The following is a 17,919-nucleotide window of genomic DNA, read 5'->3' as shown; positions in this document are numbered from 1 at the left end:
GCAAGTGCTCACATCAGGTTTTACACGCTCTCGCATTTTGCACCATATCTACCTTCATACAAAGGGCCGGTTGTAATTTTAATGATATATAAATATACATATGTAAATATATAATATATATTAAATAATGTATTATATTACATTGTTGGCCCTGCGTTGGATTATTATCAGTTCTCTTAATAACTTCCTAAATAACTACGTCTGAAAGCAGAAGTCTAGGGCAAATAATTGAAAGTAAATATTCAACAATTACACCAATTGTATTGTATATTATATTCTTTGCAAGCTCTTGCGGGCCACATAAAATTAGGTCGCAGGCCGGATTTGGCCCCCGGGCCTTGAGTTTGACACCCCTGCTCTAGGCCTAGGGCTCTGATTTGAGCTAACGAGGTGTGCAGAGATCACAGGTTTCCATTGTTCTGAATGAGAGATAAACCTGTTACATGTGAACGTTTTGTGGAAGAACCGTAAGAGATATCTGTGAAATTTCAAAACGTGAAGCATGTCAAGGAAGTTGAGTATCTGAAGTGTAATTTTTGTGTACTTTTGCCTTTTGGGTTAATAATGTGGCCTTTTTGGCAGTTTAACTAAAGGTGTGCGGCTGCTACCGTGAGGAAATATCAGCCTGAAATTACAATGGGCTTTAATGGAGGAATGTTGAATGTTTTTGTCACTTCATGCCCTCAAGAGGCATTTTGTTTAATTATTTTTGCTTAATTATTTGTCATTTTTCAAGCTACGGGATGTTTTTTTACGTTTGTCATGAAAAATGATGTCTCAGGAATGTAGGGTTTGGGAATTATGGCAGTTTTAAAAAAAGATATGAAGGCAAATTTCAAACTGTCCTCCACTCTAACTCTGACATCACACACTCTGCCTTAACGAGCTGCGCAATGTTAAAGTTCAAATGTTAAAAATGTGATGTATTATGGGATGTATCTCTGGAATTATGAAAGTTATGAATGAGAAAAGTAATAGCCATCGATTCCCGACCGAGCTGAAAGTTTTGATGTTTGAACAGAGTTTCTGCGATGTTCAATGCAGGAAGAGAAGCGCTGCAAAATAAGTCGGCGGAATAATAAACTTTTCGTCCGTAGAATAACAGTTAGTGGGAATGCTGTTAACAGCATTCCCACTAAACTATTGTCTGACCATTCAATGCCCTAAGCAAATGGAGGAAGTTCTCATGGCTTTAATGGCGATGTTGACATGAAAATTATTAGAGCTTTGGACAACCATTTGGCTTTTTCTTTGCGTTGTTTATCCAATAGTGGTGTTAGAAAATGTACCAGTAAACACATTCTAAGATGGTGATATACTGCCTAACCTCTGGCATTTAGACAACTTTAGCAACTCTTCTTTCAAAGTTCATCTTTTACGTTTGTTATTGGGTCCCTCGTGATGCTTTTTAATACAGTCAGACCAATAATGAGTAACTTGCCAATCACAAATGCATCAGGTATTCATTTGGAAAGCGCAAGTTTATTTGCATGCCCAAGATTCATTAAAGGAATGACACATCATGATCTCATTAGGCCAGCCTGTTGTTCACTGCTGGTTAAAGCAGATGGGAAAAGTATAAATGTCAAATTGGGCATTTGATGCACTGAGCACTGCTTATCTCAAACGGCAAAGACGTGTTCCCTACTCCCAAAACTGTGATAAGTGTGATGTTTCTGACACGACTGAGAAGGAGCTTTGCCAAAGGATAACCATGGCAGAGAATTTGACTCATGTCTGAGGTCCCGGTGCTGCTTTATAGCCCGATCAGAAAGACCGTTTATTTTTGTAGACGTGACATTGGTATTGTTTTCACCTTGTGAGTGTGTCATCATGTGCTCCTGGAGACATGTACCCTGGTTTGAGTTATTTCCCAGGTGTTTATATTTCTGTCTTTAACGTTGCTGCTTGAGTGATCCCATTGTAAGATGGTCTCTATATGTAAATGTTTTTAATCTGATTGAAACGTTGAATCCCTTTTAGTAAAAAAAAAAAAAAAAAGCTGCAGCCTTATTTACTTTATAACTGTTAAGGGTTAACATTGAGCAACTGACTGTTAGCTAACATCATGTTTAAACGTTATTGTTAGAGGAGGTGAGATGAGGCTAAGTGATTGCTACAGTATTTTTATAAAGAAGCTGTAGTAGCTTGATTTTTTTTTTTTACTTTATTGTAGGTTTCAAAACCAACCTTGTTTGATCTGGGTCTTAGAAAGGTTTAACTAATTTCACACAGTGGAATAGGAAATGTATCACTCTTCAGTTCAAATCCTGTAAAATAAATTAAACTCTGTCAGAAAGGTTGTATGGAAAGGCTGGCAATGTTATCCTTTATTATTATTATAAAAGATCCATTGGAAATAGCCAAACAAACCAATATTACATTTAAATGTAATAGTTACCCATAAAAGACACGTCTGCAGTTTGGTGAGATATTTGTTAATTTAATGGACCCAAGCAACAGTGACAGCTTACACACAGCTGCCCCCAAGAGATCGGAAATGTTGCAAAAACAACAACAACAATGACCATGTTTATTGTAATTAGGAAATATATCACCTAATAGTAGCATGTATTTTTTAACAGTACTTGGTTGACAGGTGAGTCCATGGCTTTAGCTATATACTTTACACATATTGTGTGTGCAGACAAAGTTTGACAACCAGGATACATTTATTGTTGGTTCTTTTTCCCTCTGGGTACAATACAAACAATAAACAGATCAAATATGGCCAACCTGGTTTGAATTTGAATTTCTTTAAATAAAGACTTTTAGATGTTTCAGTCAATTTAAAACAGATCAATTAACTTCATGTGTGGTGAACGAGCCACACATTTGAAAAGCAATTTAGAGATCCGCCAAGACATTTATCAAAGCTGGAGGAAGTACATTTATTCTTCTAAGATTTGACATTTCTTTGTTGCAATTTCCTCTCTTGGTTCAGTTCTGTACATTCGTAACATGATAATATCAGGTTGACAGCTTTATTATCCTTAAATCAGAGCTGGAGTCAAACGCTGGGAGTGAGTCAAGGTGTCAGCAGATGTGAATGACTCAGGCTTCGGTCAATGGCACATTATGATGTGCATTCGGCTCCCTCATTATCTCTTGATAGGACAGACTTGTTTTTTTGGATAAGGACAGATCTTATCACCGCACAATAATTGTGTTTGTCACATATTAACGCATGGCATGGTTTGGTGATGCATTGACACTAAAAATGGAAAACTATAATAGACAGGACCAAATGGATGGTTCCACATACCATTCAGTAAGGCTCGACTGTCACCAGATTATTTGTAGCAGACCAGCAGCTAAAATCAATGCAGAGAGTAAATCTTTTCTGAAACACTGCACAACTATAGCAATGGTCAACATTCCCAGGGAAAGCTGAAATCAATGTCTGAACCTTGGGAAAGTGGATCGTGATTCCCATTTGGAAATAAACAACTCCATTACAAGAAGCATCACAAAGAGACAAAAGTCACGATTCTGCGAGAGAGTAGGAACCAAGGTTTTGATATTACTCTACGACCTGTAATTGCAGCACACAAAAGCAATATCATTACAGGTAATCTTGATGTTAAACTGAGGCCATCTCAAATTGCTAAATACACTGACTTCATTTTGAATAGATATTATGCACCGGGAAATTAAATACAATCATTGGAATTATCTGTCCTGAGGTTATTTAGTACCGCAATCACTTTGCACCACGTAAAAGAATATAAAAATGTCAAATGTCAGACTGTGCTTCTATAGTAAACTGTTGCACATAAGAAGAGATCTGTTTTTCAGGTACATTTTCTAAACCTAATTTATTATATCTATTAGTTTATTAACTTGTTTTGTATACATCGGCCTATATCAATAGGCGCTTTCACACCAAGTACTTTGCCGTACTTAGTGCTAAAGAGCAGATCGCGTTCACACCGGAATAAATCCCTGACGGAGGATTAGGCAAATGAAGCCGCTGACGTCACTTCTTCTTCTTCTGCTTTGGGTTTATTGGCAGGCCGCAAACAACTCCACGGCGTATACTGCCACCCGAAGTCCCCGGCCGGAAGTTGGGGACTGGCTTCAGTAGAAGCTGCTGGGACTCCCAGCAGCTTCTACTGAAGCCTTCCGAGTAAATCGCCAGAACGCCGACACCTCCTCATCACTCCACCGCTCCCAGGTTTTATTTTGTGTTGCCATAAGTTAGTCTCTCTCTGTTGGTGCGCTGGGCTAATGCTAATGCTAATAATGCGAGCAAATAAAATGGCGGCTTCACACAACTTTTTGGGAGTTTTACGGGGCGTGGTTTGCAATCCGCCCAGCCAATCAGAAATGGGAACCTTTTTCTCCCATGAAAGTACCTGCTCTCTAGCAGGGACTGAAAAGGGGGTGGAAAGGTTCTCATGAACTAAGTTCTAGTTCCGGATTTTTAATCACATAAATATTTGACCTAAGAACAGTGAGAAGCAATTTTTTTTCACATGGATTTTAGTATACCATTAGGCGCATTCACACCGCAGTACTTTTCCCACAAAGGTTCATGAGAACTATTTGAACCTGGGGGAGGATTAGGCAAATGAAGCCGCTGACGTCACTTCTTCTTCTTCTGCTTTGGGTTTACTGGCAGGCCGCAAACCACTTCACGGCGTATACTGCCGCCCAAAGTCCCCGGCCGGAAGTCCCCGGAGTTGGGGACTGGCTTCAGTAGAAGCTGCTGGGACTCCCAGCAGCCTTCCGAGTAAATCGCCAGAACGCCGACAACTCCTCATCTCCACCGCTCCCATGTTTTATTTTGTGTTGCCATAAGTTAGTCTCTCTGCGTTTCTGCGCTGGGCTAATGCTAATAATGCTAATGCGAGGATAATAAAATGGCGGCTTCACAAAACTTTTTGGGAGTTTTACGGGGCGTGGTTTGCAATCCGCCCAGCCAATCAGAAATATAGCTCTTTTCTCACAAGAGAGCCGCACGAAAGTCCCTGCTCTCTAGCAGCTCTCTGCTCTCTAGCAGGGACTTTCGTGGGGGTAAAAAGGTTCTCATGAACTAATTTTAGTACCGGCTCTTTTTGGTGTGAACGCGATAAAAGAGGCTAATGTCCACGCTAGCTTCCACGCTAGCTGCTATATGTTTTGCATTGAGGTGATACTTGAGGCTTGATGTGCTGCGGTGATATGCGAATTCCTTTTTGCATAATTTGCACACAACCGTGCTCTTATCGACGCTTCCATCCGTCCGTTTTTTAAAACAACATTTCCCACTGTTGTTCACTGTGGTTTGTTGTTGTCTGAAGTCATGAACGTTAGTTGGTGCTCCAGTATAATCGGTACGCCTGAAACTCATCCAGTAAGAAACGTTCCGCGGTGCAAAAATAAGTGCGATTAAAATGCGTTAATTTTTGTGTAATTAATTCATCTTAATTAACGCGTTAAAGTCCCGGCCCTAGTGTGAACGTATGGTGTGAACGCACATTTTCGGAACTATATCGGAACTATACTGGGAAAAGTACTCCGGCGTGAAAGCGCCTTATGACTCCTACAAATGCTTTTGCCTGTTTTTTAATGGCAAAGCCGTATGATCAACTTCCATCCACTTTGAAATTCTTCATTTTGGTGAGAGAAGCTAGTGCAAGTGAGGCAGTGAAAACTTGCATACTGTGAAGGAGCCAAAATGATTAAACAGATAAGATGGCTAAGCAGATTCCAACTGCTGCTTATTTTCTCTGTGAAAACAACTGAGTCAAAACTAAGTCTCTCCAGCGATAACCTTGAATCTCAGCTTCAGTGTTTGTCTGAGTTTACATTGTGCTCTGTGTTTGTGGTTAGTTGCACTATTGTTTCCTGAGCGATTTGTGTAGAGCAGGGGTGCCCAACCAGTCGATCGCGATCGACCGGTCGATCGCGGGGAGATTCCCAGTCGATCGCGAGATGTATCTAAAAATAGAACAACAACATTCTGTTGTATCGTTAATGTCCTGTAACATAATCTTCCTGTGCCAGAATAATGCATTTGAACGCATCAAAGCTTTGTGATTGGCCGGCGAGACCCCATGTGTCGGGGCGTGACTGGTGGGCATTGGGCAGTATTTCACTGACGTTGTCCGTGTCAACAGGAGTGACAGTCCGCACACACACAAGACCGCAATTATGGCAGAAGCAAAAAAGCCCAAAATATATAATTTTCACTCCGAGTGGGAGGATAATTATTTTTGTATCTATTCCAATTCAAAGTCCATCTGTCTCATCTACAATGCGAGCGTGGCTTTATCGAAGAAGGGTAATTTAGGAGCGGCATTTCAAAACAGTGCACAAACGCTACGAGACGGAATTCCCTCCTAATTCTGCCCTAGCTCCCAAAAGGGGAGGGGCCTGAAAGGACAGCTAAATGCACAGCAGTCCATTTTCACCAGGCCTAACAACAAGAGCAAGGCTGCTACCATAGCATCTTATCGTGTCATGAAGTCTTTCAAAGACGGCGAAGTTGTGAAAGAAGCTTTCCTGGAGGCTGCCGACGCGCTTTTGGGGGACAGTCAAAATAACAGAATTTCAACAGGTTTTTGATATAATAAAAACTCAAGTTAGATACCGTTATTAATCAGCTGTAAGTTTTAGTTTGTTTGAACTTATTCATTATTGTACAAAATGGTATAAGAATGCAAACATTCAGATCTGTTCTGTTTAAATTGAGTATAGTCTATTATCAATTCAGGTTAAGAAACTAGTGTTGCTTGCATCCTATTTTAAAGGCATTTATTTTTATAATCTACTAAAATGCAACAAAAAAAGGGTTTGATTCTATTAATTTTGTCTTTTTTTATTGCACTTTGGCAGCAGATTCCTGTGTAGCTTCAGATCTGAGTTTTCTTATTAGTAAGCCTAATTTATACTTTTGTAGCAACACTATTTGTATATAATAGCAAAGAAAGGGTTCAGTCTTTTCTTTTTTCCCTGTGTCATATGTGTCAGCACTGTGTCAGCACTGTTCAATGTTTCTTGAAAACATTACCCACTGTAGTGACGTGTGAATAAACTCCAACTCTGTATCAACAACACTGTTGTGTAACTTCAGTTAAATACTTGTATGTGTGTAGATTCGAAAGAGGTAAGATAAAGGATCTGCAGTATTTTATGAAGTATTCATCGTACAAAGGTCAGTTTTATACAAGTAGAAGTGTGTATTTACCTGGTAGTAATGGCTACGCCTCTCTATTTGGACTGGTAGATCTCAGCAGACTGGCAACTTTAAAAGTAGCTCTCGGTTCAAAAAAGGTTGGGCACCCCTGGTGTAGAGTGTATGTATGGGGGTGTGCAAGGTGTGGGTGTGCAGGTACTTTTGTTTGCATGCATCACCCACCTTTTTTTTTTAGCACAAGAGCAAAAACAATCACCATCCCTTTAGCAAATAGTGATGGCCAACCTAAATGAAAAGGTGGATTGTTTTTTATTATAAGACCCAATACAGTTCAAAGACGGATGTCCCCCTTTGGACAGCGGAGTGCTTTGTAGGGTTAGGCTTCGACTTTTCGTTTTTAGAGTAATAGATTGACATTATAGAAAATAGTATTTTATGCTGAGAGTTGGATTGATACCCACATTTCTAGTCTTTATGTTAGGCTAACTAACTTTGCTGTAGGGTCAAAACACAGCACCATCACTGACACAATGAAAGTGGTGAATGATGTGGCGAGTATTTTAGACAATAAGCAGAGCTGTGCAGCTCTATTTATTGACCTGTCCAAAGCGTTTGATACCGTCGATCATCGCATTTTAAAGCAGAGGCTAGCCAGTATAGGCATGTCCAGCCATGCAGTGGGGTGGTTTGAAAACTACCTCTCTGAAAGGTCCCAATGTGTTCACTTTGATGGGCTGTCTTCTGAGTGGTTAAATATTGCTAATGGTGTTCCTCAAGGTTCTGTTTTAGGTCCACTTTTATTCTCCATCTACATCAATAGTTTAGGTGAAAATGTGGATGAAGCTACTTTTCATTTTTATGCGGATGATACCGTGATGTACTGTGCAGGACCCTCCATTAAGGAGGCTGGTGTTAAATTACAGACTGTTTTTAACATTATTCAGACTCAGCTCTCTGAATGAAAGCTTCTTTTAAATATTGAGAAAACCAAGGTAATGCTCTTTTCTAAAGCTAAAAAGACACCAGAGCATGTTTTAGATATTGTAACTACGCAAGGAATAAAACTTGAAGTTGTTGCCTGTTACAAATACCTTGGTATCTGGCTTGATGATTGTCTCACTTTTAAACTTCATGTCAATAACCTGCTTAAAAAGCTGAGGCTTAGGCTAGGTTTCTTTTACAGAAATAAGTCCTGTTTCTCGCTTGAGGCCAGGAAAAGGCTAGTCACTGTGACCTTTTTACCTGTGCTGGACTATGGTGATTCGATTTATATGAATGCACCTGCCAATTGCCTGGTCAAGTTAAATGCTGCGTATCACAGCGCGCTAAGATTTGTGACAAACTGTAAAGCATTAACGCATCACTGTACCCTGTATGCAAGGGCTGGTTTGCTTTCACTAACTGTACGGAGGCTCAGTCACTGGTACATTTTTATATACAAAGCCATGTTAGGGAAACTTCCATCTTATATCTGCTCCCTGATCTCACGGCGAATTGTAAGTGGCTACTGCCTGAGATCGCATGCTGTAGTTTTATTAAATGTGCCAACTGCTAGGACTGTCTTAGGGAAGACAGCTTTTAGATGTGCAGCGCCACTGTCTTGGAATAGTCTGCAACTGAAATGGAAACTGAGCAATCTGGTGCCACTAAATGTTTTTAAAGCTCGGTTGGATGCTACTCAATCGGAAGCTGTTGGTACCTGTACATGTGGATAGTTATGTAAATTGTAATCCCTGTGATGATGATGTAAGATGTCCTTTTGTTGTTCTGTTAATGTTTTTATGTTTCATGTGGAACCTACTTGAGCAGGTCTCCCTTGTAAATGAGTTCAATGATCTCAATGGGATTTATCTGGATAAATAAAGGTTTGAAATTAAATGAAATATACTCTCTGGATGGTCATTTCAGTTTCCTCTTGGCAGGAAGGCAAATAAGAGACTTTCCAAAAATGTTGAATTATTACTTTTAACTTTTATTTGTTTTAAGTGTATTTGATTTTGCAGAGAATATATGCCCTTTTTTTATTCATAATATAACCTCTGACATTTCTACTTTCTGCTTACATCCCACACAAGAAGCAACTTTCATGGCTGAAAAATGAAGCCTATGCGGAAGTGCAAAAAAAACTGCAATTCGGCCACTTGAGGCTGGCTCCAGAAGACAACAACATTTCTTTTTTTCCTTTTAATGAACTTACATGTTATTACCGTTTGCCAGCCATTAGCTGTCTGCTCTACTGCGTCACTATGGGCGTCTTATCTCCACCTCTTTGCCCAATTTTACTTGAGCCCGGTATTTGGCGGTGTTGTTACAGCCAAGATGGCGATGGCCAGAGCCACCCACATTGAGCTTCACATCCGGCTCTTCTAAAACCTCTAAGCGACGTCACACGAGCTACGTACATGTTTCACAGTCCATGGTCCCACTGCGAGAAAAACAGTGGGTAGTAATGGATCAAACTAGTTCAGTTCCCCCCTCCCAAAAAAACCTGCATTAATACAAATAACATGACTGTAAACAGTGGGAGAAAAAGGTGGGTGACTGTGACGTCTACTCAAAGGACTCCATATTGGAGCCACTCATAGTGATTGTGTGGGTGGGGGGCCCTGCCATTGTGTGCCAAACCAACTGATGATTCAATCCTTATGGCACTTTCTTCAAGGGAAACGACTGAGTTAAGAGTGGTCCCCTGTATCTGGGACCTGCTAGCAATCAGCGTCCTGTTCTGGGCATTTGGCCGAGAAATCTGTCAGAGACCACGTGAACAGAGTTATTGCTGCCATGAGATTTATCAAACACGTAAGATGCTGTCAGGCCGTGAGCGTCAGGCAGTGTGGGAAGAGGCGTAAACTGAAGTCATCATTTACTCCCTGCTGTGGTGTTTCATCACCACACGGGGTAGACTTGTTCGTCACTGGTTGTCTGAACAACACCTCCCAGCATGGCCATGTTGTTATTTTGGGCAGTGATAAGAGGATATTGCATTTACATATTGCACAAATAAAAACAACAGTAAAGAGGAGGAATAAACATTTTGGATGATGGTGTAGGAGGGGTCAGAGGAGCTTAGACATCCAGGACCACAAAAATGAGTGGGTAAAAGTGTTATGTTCTGAAGTGTATAACAGTTCTAGTAACAAGTAACAACAACAATGCAAGGATTTGAAGGTTTAAAGGTTTTGATTCCAAAGCTGCATGGAGTGGTTAAAAAATGTTTTTCTGCGGACTAACACAACAATTTCCATTTTTAGAAAACGTTTTAAAATGTCTTGATTATCAATACATTAATCACCTCAACTTTCTAATTAGTATTCATAAAGGGTTTGTTAGTTGTAACTAATCACTCAGCTCATAACCCTCTGATAAGGTTATGAGCTGAGAGAAGCTTCTACTGATTAGAAACACTGCTCCGATTGCACTAAAAGAGAGGAAACAACCCATTGTGGGTTTTTTTTTTTTTCAGGTGTAAGTGGAACTGTCCTGTAAGGAAATGTTGGTCTTGCCACATCCAGTACTTTTACCTTCAGATTTCCATAGAGAAAATCCCAAGTTATTCGATTTGATTAATTTGAATACATTAAAATAAAAAGCAAAACAGATCAAATATTGTTACTTGTATAATAAATATAATGCAATGGCGGTAAAATAGTCGTACAATATCCTCAGAGTTCATTTCTTTCCTTTCTAATTTACAGTAAGTCTCCAAAATAGTCTGGGCTTGATACTGTGAACTTTTCAGAACAAAGTCTCCCTCTGAGAAACTGTCTGTTCAGAAACTGAATGATATTTAAGTGGTTTATGGGTCTGATATTGACTCCCACCAAGCGTGACAATATTAATCAATCCTCTGGCCCTTTTATTTGAGAGGTTTAAGGTATTTTGTGTAAAAGAAATACTGGTCAGGCTTTCAAACCTTTCAGGCACAAGAACTGCAGGAAGTAGGGCTGACCTGCAGACAGGGCCGGACTGGGACAATAAGTCAGGCCGGGAATTATACACCCAGCCAGGCCACTACCAGTTTTCTTTTGTGCCATTTTCCTGGATTTATTTGTCAATATTTACAGCGTTGCTGGCTGCCCATAGTGATAGCCCTAAACTTTAAATCTACTACCCCAGAATAAACATATGGACATGGGTTACTATTTAAAAAAAATATGCAAATCTATTTAGGAACCTATCCATGTGAACATATTTTAAGTGGAGGTGGATCTCAAATCCTCTAGGGCGGTCCGGGAGCATGCCCCAATGCCCCCACCCCCCCGGGTAGGGAAATAAAGAAACTACACCCATATGAAACAGAACTGTATACATTTAAATAATTATAAAATCGTAAGAACATGGCCATAACCAATAACATACCATATCCAATATGAAAAAACATTGAAACTTGTTTATTTGTTTTTGGTTCATTTATAGTGAGTGTGTCTGTGCTCCTGAACCAGCCTCACTCGTCTCCCCCCTCTCCCCCTGCTCCTCTTTGAGGCAGCAGCAAAGACTAGTTTTAGCTCTCCACAAGTTTTTTATTATTATTCATGCATATTTTACTAATCACTCCCCCTTCAAATGGAAATATGTGTTTACATAAATGGTGACCAAACTGTTTGAGACCCACTGAGATAACTCAGACTAAGTTAACTATCCAAACACTCAGAGAGTCCTTTACCTCACCTGAGCTGTAGTTATCAGTCTCTCAGTCTGACAGGAGAGGACTCTCCTCCACCTTGTTGACAGCTCATTATATCCATTAGCGCCGCTAGCTAGCACCAGATGCTAACAACAACAATACACGTAACCGGTGCGCGCGCTTTCTTTCTCGCTCGCTCGCGCCCGCCACACATACACACACCCTCCCGAGCTTGAATGAGAGACCAATCGAGGGCTTTAGTGTATGCTCTGTATGAAAGTGGCCATGTCGGCAGGCCACATCATGTAGACAGCCATTCACCCTCTGTGAGGCAGAGTCAGACCCACATTTGCGCAGCGTTGCGTTCACAATATATAAAAAAAGAAATCCTCAGGCCAGCCGGCCACTTAACAGGCCAGGCCATCGGGAAACCTCCCGGTCCTCCCGATGGCCAGTCCGGGCCTGCCCGCAGAGACACCTTGCAGATAAAAACTATTGGATCAGCGTGTGTGTGAGTGAGGTTTTTTATACTTTTTCACTTTGAAATTGGCCCTTTAATGACGGCATGTCAACTACAGTGCTAAAGCCAGAAGTCAATTAGCGTAGCTGAGCATAAAGAGATGAGCGCTGGAAGTAGGAGGAAACTGCTAATCTGATGGGGAAAGATCAAAAGTGTGCCACTAACAGACAGTTGATATCACTTGTTTTTATCAATAAACAAACATGGGTAAAAGTATTTTTTCAGTAGTACTGCAAGTAGTCACTTATTGTAATAGACTATAAAACCAACATATTGTCTTCTATTCTAATTAATCGTTTTGGGAAACGCTTTTATTGTTCATCCAAATTATTTGTACGTAAACGACGTACACACGTCAATACATGATGAACCCTCATCATGTCAGTAATGACACTAAAGCTATTCCTCTCCTAATGCTCTTTGAACTCTTATACATCTTGAAAACTCTTGTACTGTACTTGTGATGTGTGAGTAATGCACTAACATCACAACATTTATTACAGGCAAAGAAATCTGCCCTTGATGGAAAGTCATGACGCACATTTCCAAAAGCCAGCAATACCTTTTAACACCCTCGTGGCAAGCTACATCTGGCTGCTGAAGTAATTTCCCTCCTCGGCTCATTTAAAAGATGCTGTCATAGTGCTTATTGTTTCTTCCTCTATCAAGTGTGTTAATGGTCATAGCAACTCCCATTCTCTGCAAGCAGGGACGTGCACAGGTACGGGCTAATGTTGCCCGGGCAACAGCCCGTTTGCCATTTTTGTCTGACCTGCCCCTCTGGAGAGAGCGAGTTTTTTTTTGTTTTATTGTGGCCGAATCAACATGATAAGCCCACAATTAGTATTGTAGCGTCTCGCTGCGGGAAACACACCTTGTCAGCGCTGTCATCTGCCCCCAGTCACGTGACTTTGTTTACAATCTGACAGCTGAACGCAAAGAAAAGCCCTCCGAGTCCGGCCTCATATGGCTATGGTGATCACACCAAATGCCTGCCTGGCGTTAGAGTATAGGGACAAACCAGGGGACTTTACTTCCTCTTGACACTGTCGGTTATTTACAAAAAAAAAAACCTAAATATACTTGTTATTGTGCTTCTGTCTTTCTGTGTCTTTTACTCTGCTCTGTAAACTCCCTCAACGCGCCGCTCTCTCTCTTCTCCTGATCGCCCTCGCCCGCTTCATTGTATGATTTCTGTCATGTCTCTACTTTAGTTTGACCATCTCTGTTATGAAGTTATGAAATACTAAATAAATAAGTAATTAGATACCTTACCGTTACTACGCTCATAAAGAATGATAAGAATAAGTATAATGCGTATTGAACTGGTTTAATTAATTAGTGATTTTATTTAAGGTAATTAGATAGAAGCCCAATGTTATCAGTAGCCTATGTCTGCACAGCCGTTACAATGGTCAAGCTACATTAAAACAGGATTGTCCCCATTTTTTCTTTAATAGTTATAACATTAGATATTTTAATGAGATATGGACCACACAACTAAAAATGTGCCTGAATAAAGAATTTAGCAATGGACATAAAAGTCAACTGAGTGTCACTTGCAATGACAGTGTTGTGTTTTTATTTGCACGTCCTTGTCTGCAAGAGCATATGAGCAAGAGAGCAAAGCAATGAATCATTGAGGGACAGGAAGAGCCATTGAGGGAGGAAGTACACTCACTTTCTTCTTTCATTCTAAGATATTATAGTACGCATATTTCCTTCTCATGTGGGTGGACAAAATATCACAAACATTTTTCAATTGAATGACTTCCAGGACACTTCCACAATTAACAACTGTACGGCCTCAAACATTGCTGTAGAATTAAAGGTAAAATGTAGAACTCTTCCGCATTAAAACATCTAAAATGGTGTGAATTATGTCATATTTCTTTAGTTGTATACTTGCAATATCCCAAATAGATCTAACAATTTTCCAACCAATAGAAATCCGTTATTTCAATATAGGTAACAATCAGTTTTATTTGTAATGTAATGTCGAAGTAACCCCTTCGTTCATGCGTCAGAGGCTGAGCTATCGTTGTAAATGTACTTTTTGATCAGTTTTTACAATACACTTTTTTAAAGGACGTACATTATATGATGTCTAAATGAGTTATAAAAGTTATCAGATACAATGTTACTAGAGAAACAAGTCACACTAATTGCTTTTCAGTGTTTTTTATCAATCAAGTATCCCAGCACAGGATTGAACTGTTCGTATGTCAAATTACCCATGAGCAATGAGTGTATAGATGTGTGTGCGAATGAGTGAGGAAGAAGATAATTGGGAAGATGTTAGGCCCTTTCCATTAACAGGGCTTTTACAGGTTATTTGATCATGGGTTTCAGTGGTCAATTTAACATCTGTGTCTGAAGATCCCAATAAATTGACGTTTATAATCATGTGTGGGCTAAAACCTGCAATTATGCACGTGCATTGCAGCCTTTAAAAATTGTTTTTGTATTTCTTCTCTCAATTTCTTCTCATAGCCTGAATGCAGGCTGTTATTAGATTTTACTCATGTGTCTTAATGCACCCTGACATGGTTGAGTGATGAAAAGCTGTTTTAAAATGACAAACATTAATAAATTAACAAATGCAATTACCCTAATTTCAACAGATAGTAAAATAAAATGGTGCTGGCACAGAACCTTTCAAAGTACTATGACGTCTTTTAATTAAAGTATTAGTCCCAAAATGTTAACATCAGGAGTTTCCTTGATTTGATAACTTTTCCTAAAGTGAGGGATGAGCAAAATCATACATTTTGCGTCGTAGGACCGCTAAGCAAAAATCTGTCTTCGTAGTACAGAGGCCTGTAGCCTACTACGAAGCCGGATTTTCACTTAGCGAGCTAACTTCAGGGAAAACTCGGGGTTTCCGGTCCTACGACGCTGGTTCTCTTTTTATGTGAATGAATAGAATATCACCTCCCACCTTCAGAGCAATCGGACTATTATAACATTAGTGTTAAGAAAGCTTACTTAAATATCTGCCACAACATAAGTAACCGGATCAAAGTAACAGTACAGTCCGCGGTACTGTGAGTGCAGACGTCGATGTGTCCCATTGTCATTCATATTACATCATAATGTATCATATATTTCCTTATCTGAGTCAGCTTCTTGAGCCATATCTGGCCGTGCAACACTCAGATCGCATTCACACCGGAATAAGTCCCTGAGGGAGGATTAGGCAAATGAAGCCCCTGACGTCACTTCTTCTTCTTCTGCTTTGGGTTTACTGGCAGGCCGCAAACAACTTGATGGCGTATACTGCCACCCGAAGTCCCTGGCCGGAAGTCCCCGGAGTTCCGAGTAAATCGCCAGAACGCCGACATCTCCTCATCACTCCACCGCTCCCACGTTTTATTTTGTGTTGCCATAAGTTAGTCTCTCTGCGTTTGTGCGCTGGGCTAATGCTAATGCTAATAATGCTAATGCGAGCAAATAAAATGGCGGCTTCACAAAACTTTTTGGGAGTTTTACGGGGCGTGGTTTGCAATCCGCCCAGCCAATCAGAAATGGGAACCTTTTACTCCCATGAAAGTACCTGCTCTCTAGCAGGGACTGAAAAGGGGGTGGAAAGGTTCTCATGAACTAAGTTCTAGTTCCGTATTTTTTGGTGTGAACGCACATTTTCGGGAACTATATCGGAACTCTACTGGGAAAAGTACTCCGGTGTGAAATCGCCTATTGGTGAATGAGCGCAGCAATCCCAAAACCGGAAGCTGGGTTGTAGCTCTCACACACTCTATATGAAAATGGAATGATGGATTATCAGTAATCATTTCAATATGACACAAACACATTGGATTAACCTTCAGCAGCGTTTTTATCGTTTCAATGCCATTGATCACAACTTTTGATCAGAAAACAGCAAATGTAAGACATATTTGCCGTTTTGGCTCTGTAAAGCTACGTTGTGTGTTGTCTTGTTTGTGTAGATCCGATAAGTAATAAAGTATTTCTACCGTGAGTTCTGTGCTAAGTGCGTTAGCATTTTTTCGCTCAGTGCTAATTCAGAGGCTTGGTACTTGTGTTTCGTTTAGCAACATTTTGTTCATATCGTCAGTTAGCTGAGTTTCTTCCCGTTAAGTGGGTATGACACATTAATAGGTTGTTAAATGTTAAGAAGCCCTGAGACACAGTTTCGTGAAAATGTCATGAAAAGCCCCCGCCGGCGGGGTCTATGGGGCTTAACGGAGCGTCCACACAGCAGCGTGCGTTGACGCTTGGCGATGGACGTGTCTGAAGCTTGGGGATTTTTGCCAGCAACGCGACCAACAACCAATCACATGAATCTCCCGCCCCCGACATACAAAGCAATAGCAATGTTAAAACGAAGTAAACTGGATATAAAATCCCCAAACAGGCGAAAACCTACCAGTTTCACCCACTGTCTCTGCCACCTCCCTCCATGCCTCGCTCCTCCGGTTTGTATCCCGGTAGATGAACAGAGACTGATCATACAGCACCGGGTGATTCACTACCGCTATAATGAATTTTCCATCCATTTTTTTGGAATATGAGGAAATGACCTGCGTAGGCTCTCCCTGGCAGATTTGCATAAACAGGATTTCATTGGCTGACGCTTCTGCCGAGGCGCCAAAAGTTGAACATTGCTCAACTAACCCCTAGTTTCCACCTGGTCCGTCTGCGGCATGTTACGGGCGCGTCGCGGCCGCGCCGCGGCGTCTGCAAGGATCGCGGCCACTCTAGTCAATGGGTGCTATTCCACCAGACGCGCCGCGTTACGGCTCAGAAGCGTCCCAGAAGCGTCTCGCCGCTGGGCTCCGCTCTAAATAGGATTGAAGTCTATTTTTCGACGCGACGCAGCCGTAAGGTAATGTCGGGCAGGAAGTGGAATGGTGACAGCATCCGGCCCATCCCCCAAATAAACTAATTTGCAGACCCCCCTTCACATCACTACATCGTCTCCACAACGACACGCACAATGGACGACGAAGTTTTTATATTGGAAGTGGAAAAACACATAAGCATATTTATCAAAAGGCTGCATAATCCCCGCATTTTTCCACACAAAATTGAGGGAAAAAAAAGTTAACTCGTTTAGACGATGCGCGACGTCATCAGCTCGCGCATCAAAGAACGTAAACAACACCGTAGAGTGAACGTGTGGAGCTCACACGAGAGTTTCTCTTCACCAAGATGAAAAAATCGAATCCATCTCATTTACCGACGAACATTTCTGTTAAAGACCGGGCAAAGCAGTACCCCGATGTCTTGCATGAAAGTGGGGGGTGTGTTGGAGCATAAAAGAACATCGACGGTGACGACCCACTTTGATTCATTCAAAGATTCGAAAATGTTTTCTGCTGCTGCGGACAAGAAAGCCAAACAACTCACGTTCACCGAGGCATCAACCTCCAAAACCCTTTCGACGGCTACAAGAAACGAAGTGAGTAGCCTACAAGATCGAAGCTGGTCAGATAACGAACGAGTAAATGAAAACAGAATGAGGCGGAGAAGAGTGTGAGTGTGTGTGTGTGTGTTTAAAATAGCCCAATTGCTTTTACAATAAATAAACATTGAATGTGTTTAATTGAATAGTAAAAGGGTTTAACGTTAGTGGCAGGTTGTGTGTGAGAGAGAATAAATAAATAAGACAGCCCAATATTTATTTTT

Source organism: Gymnodraco acuticeps, unplaced genomic scaffold, assembly GCF_902827175.1.
Source record: "Gymnodraco acuticeps unplaced genomic scaffold, fGymAcu1.1, whole genome shotgun sequence".
Classification (NCBI taxonomy): domain Eukaryota; kingdom Metazoa; phylum Chordata; class Actinopteri; order Perciformes; family Bathydraconidae; genus Gymnodraco; species Gymnodraco acuticeps.
The sequence above is the reverse complement of the archived record's forward strand: the minus strand, read 5'-3'. Positions refer to the sequence as shown.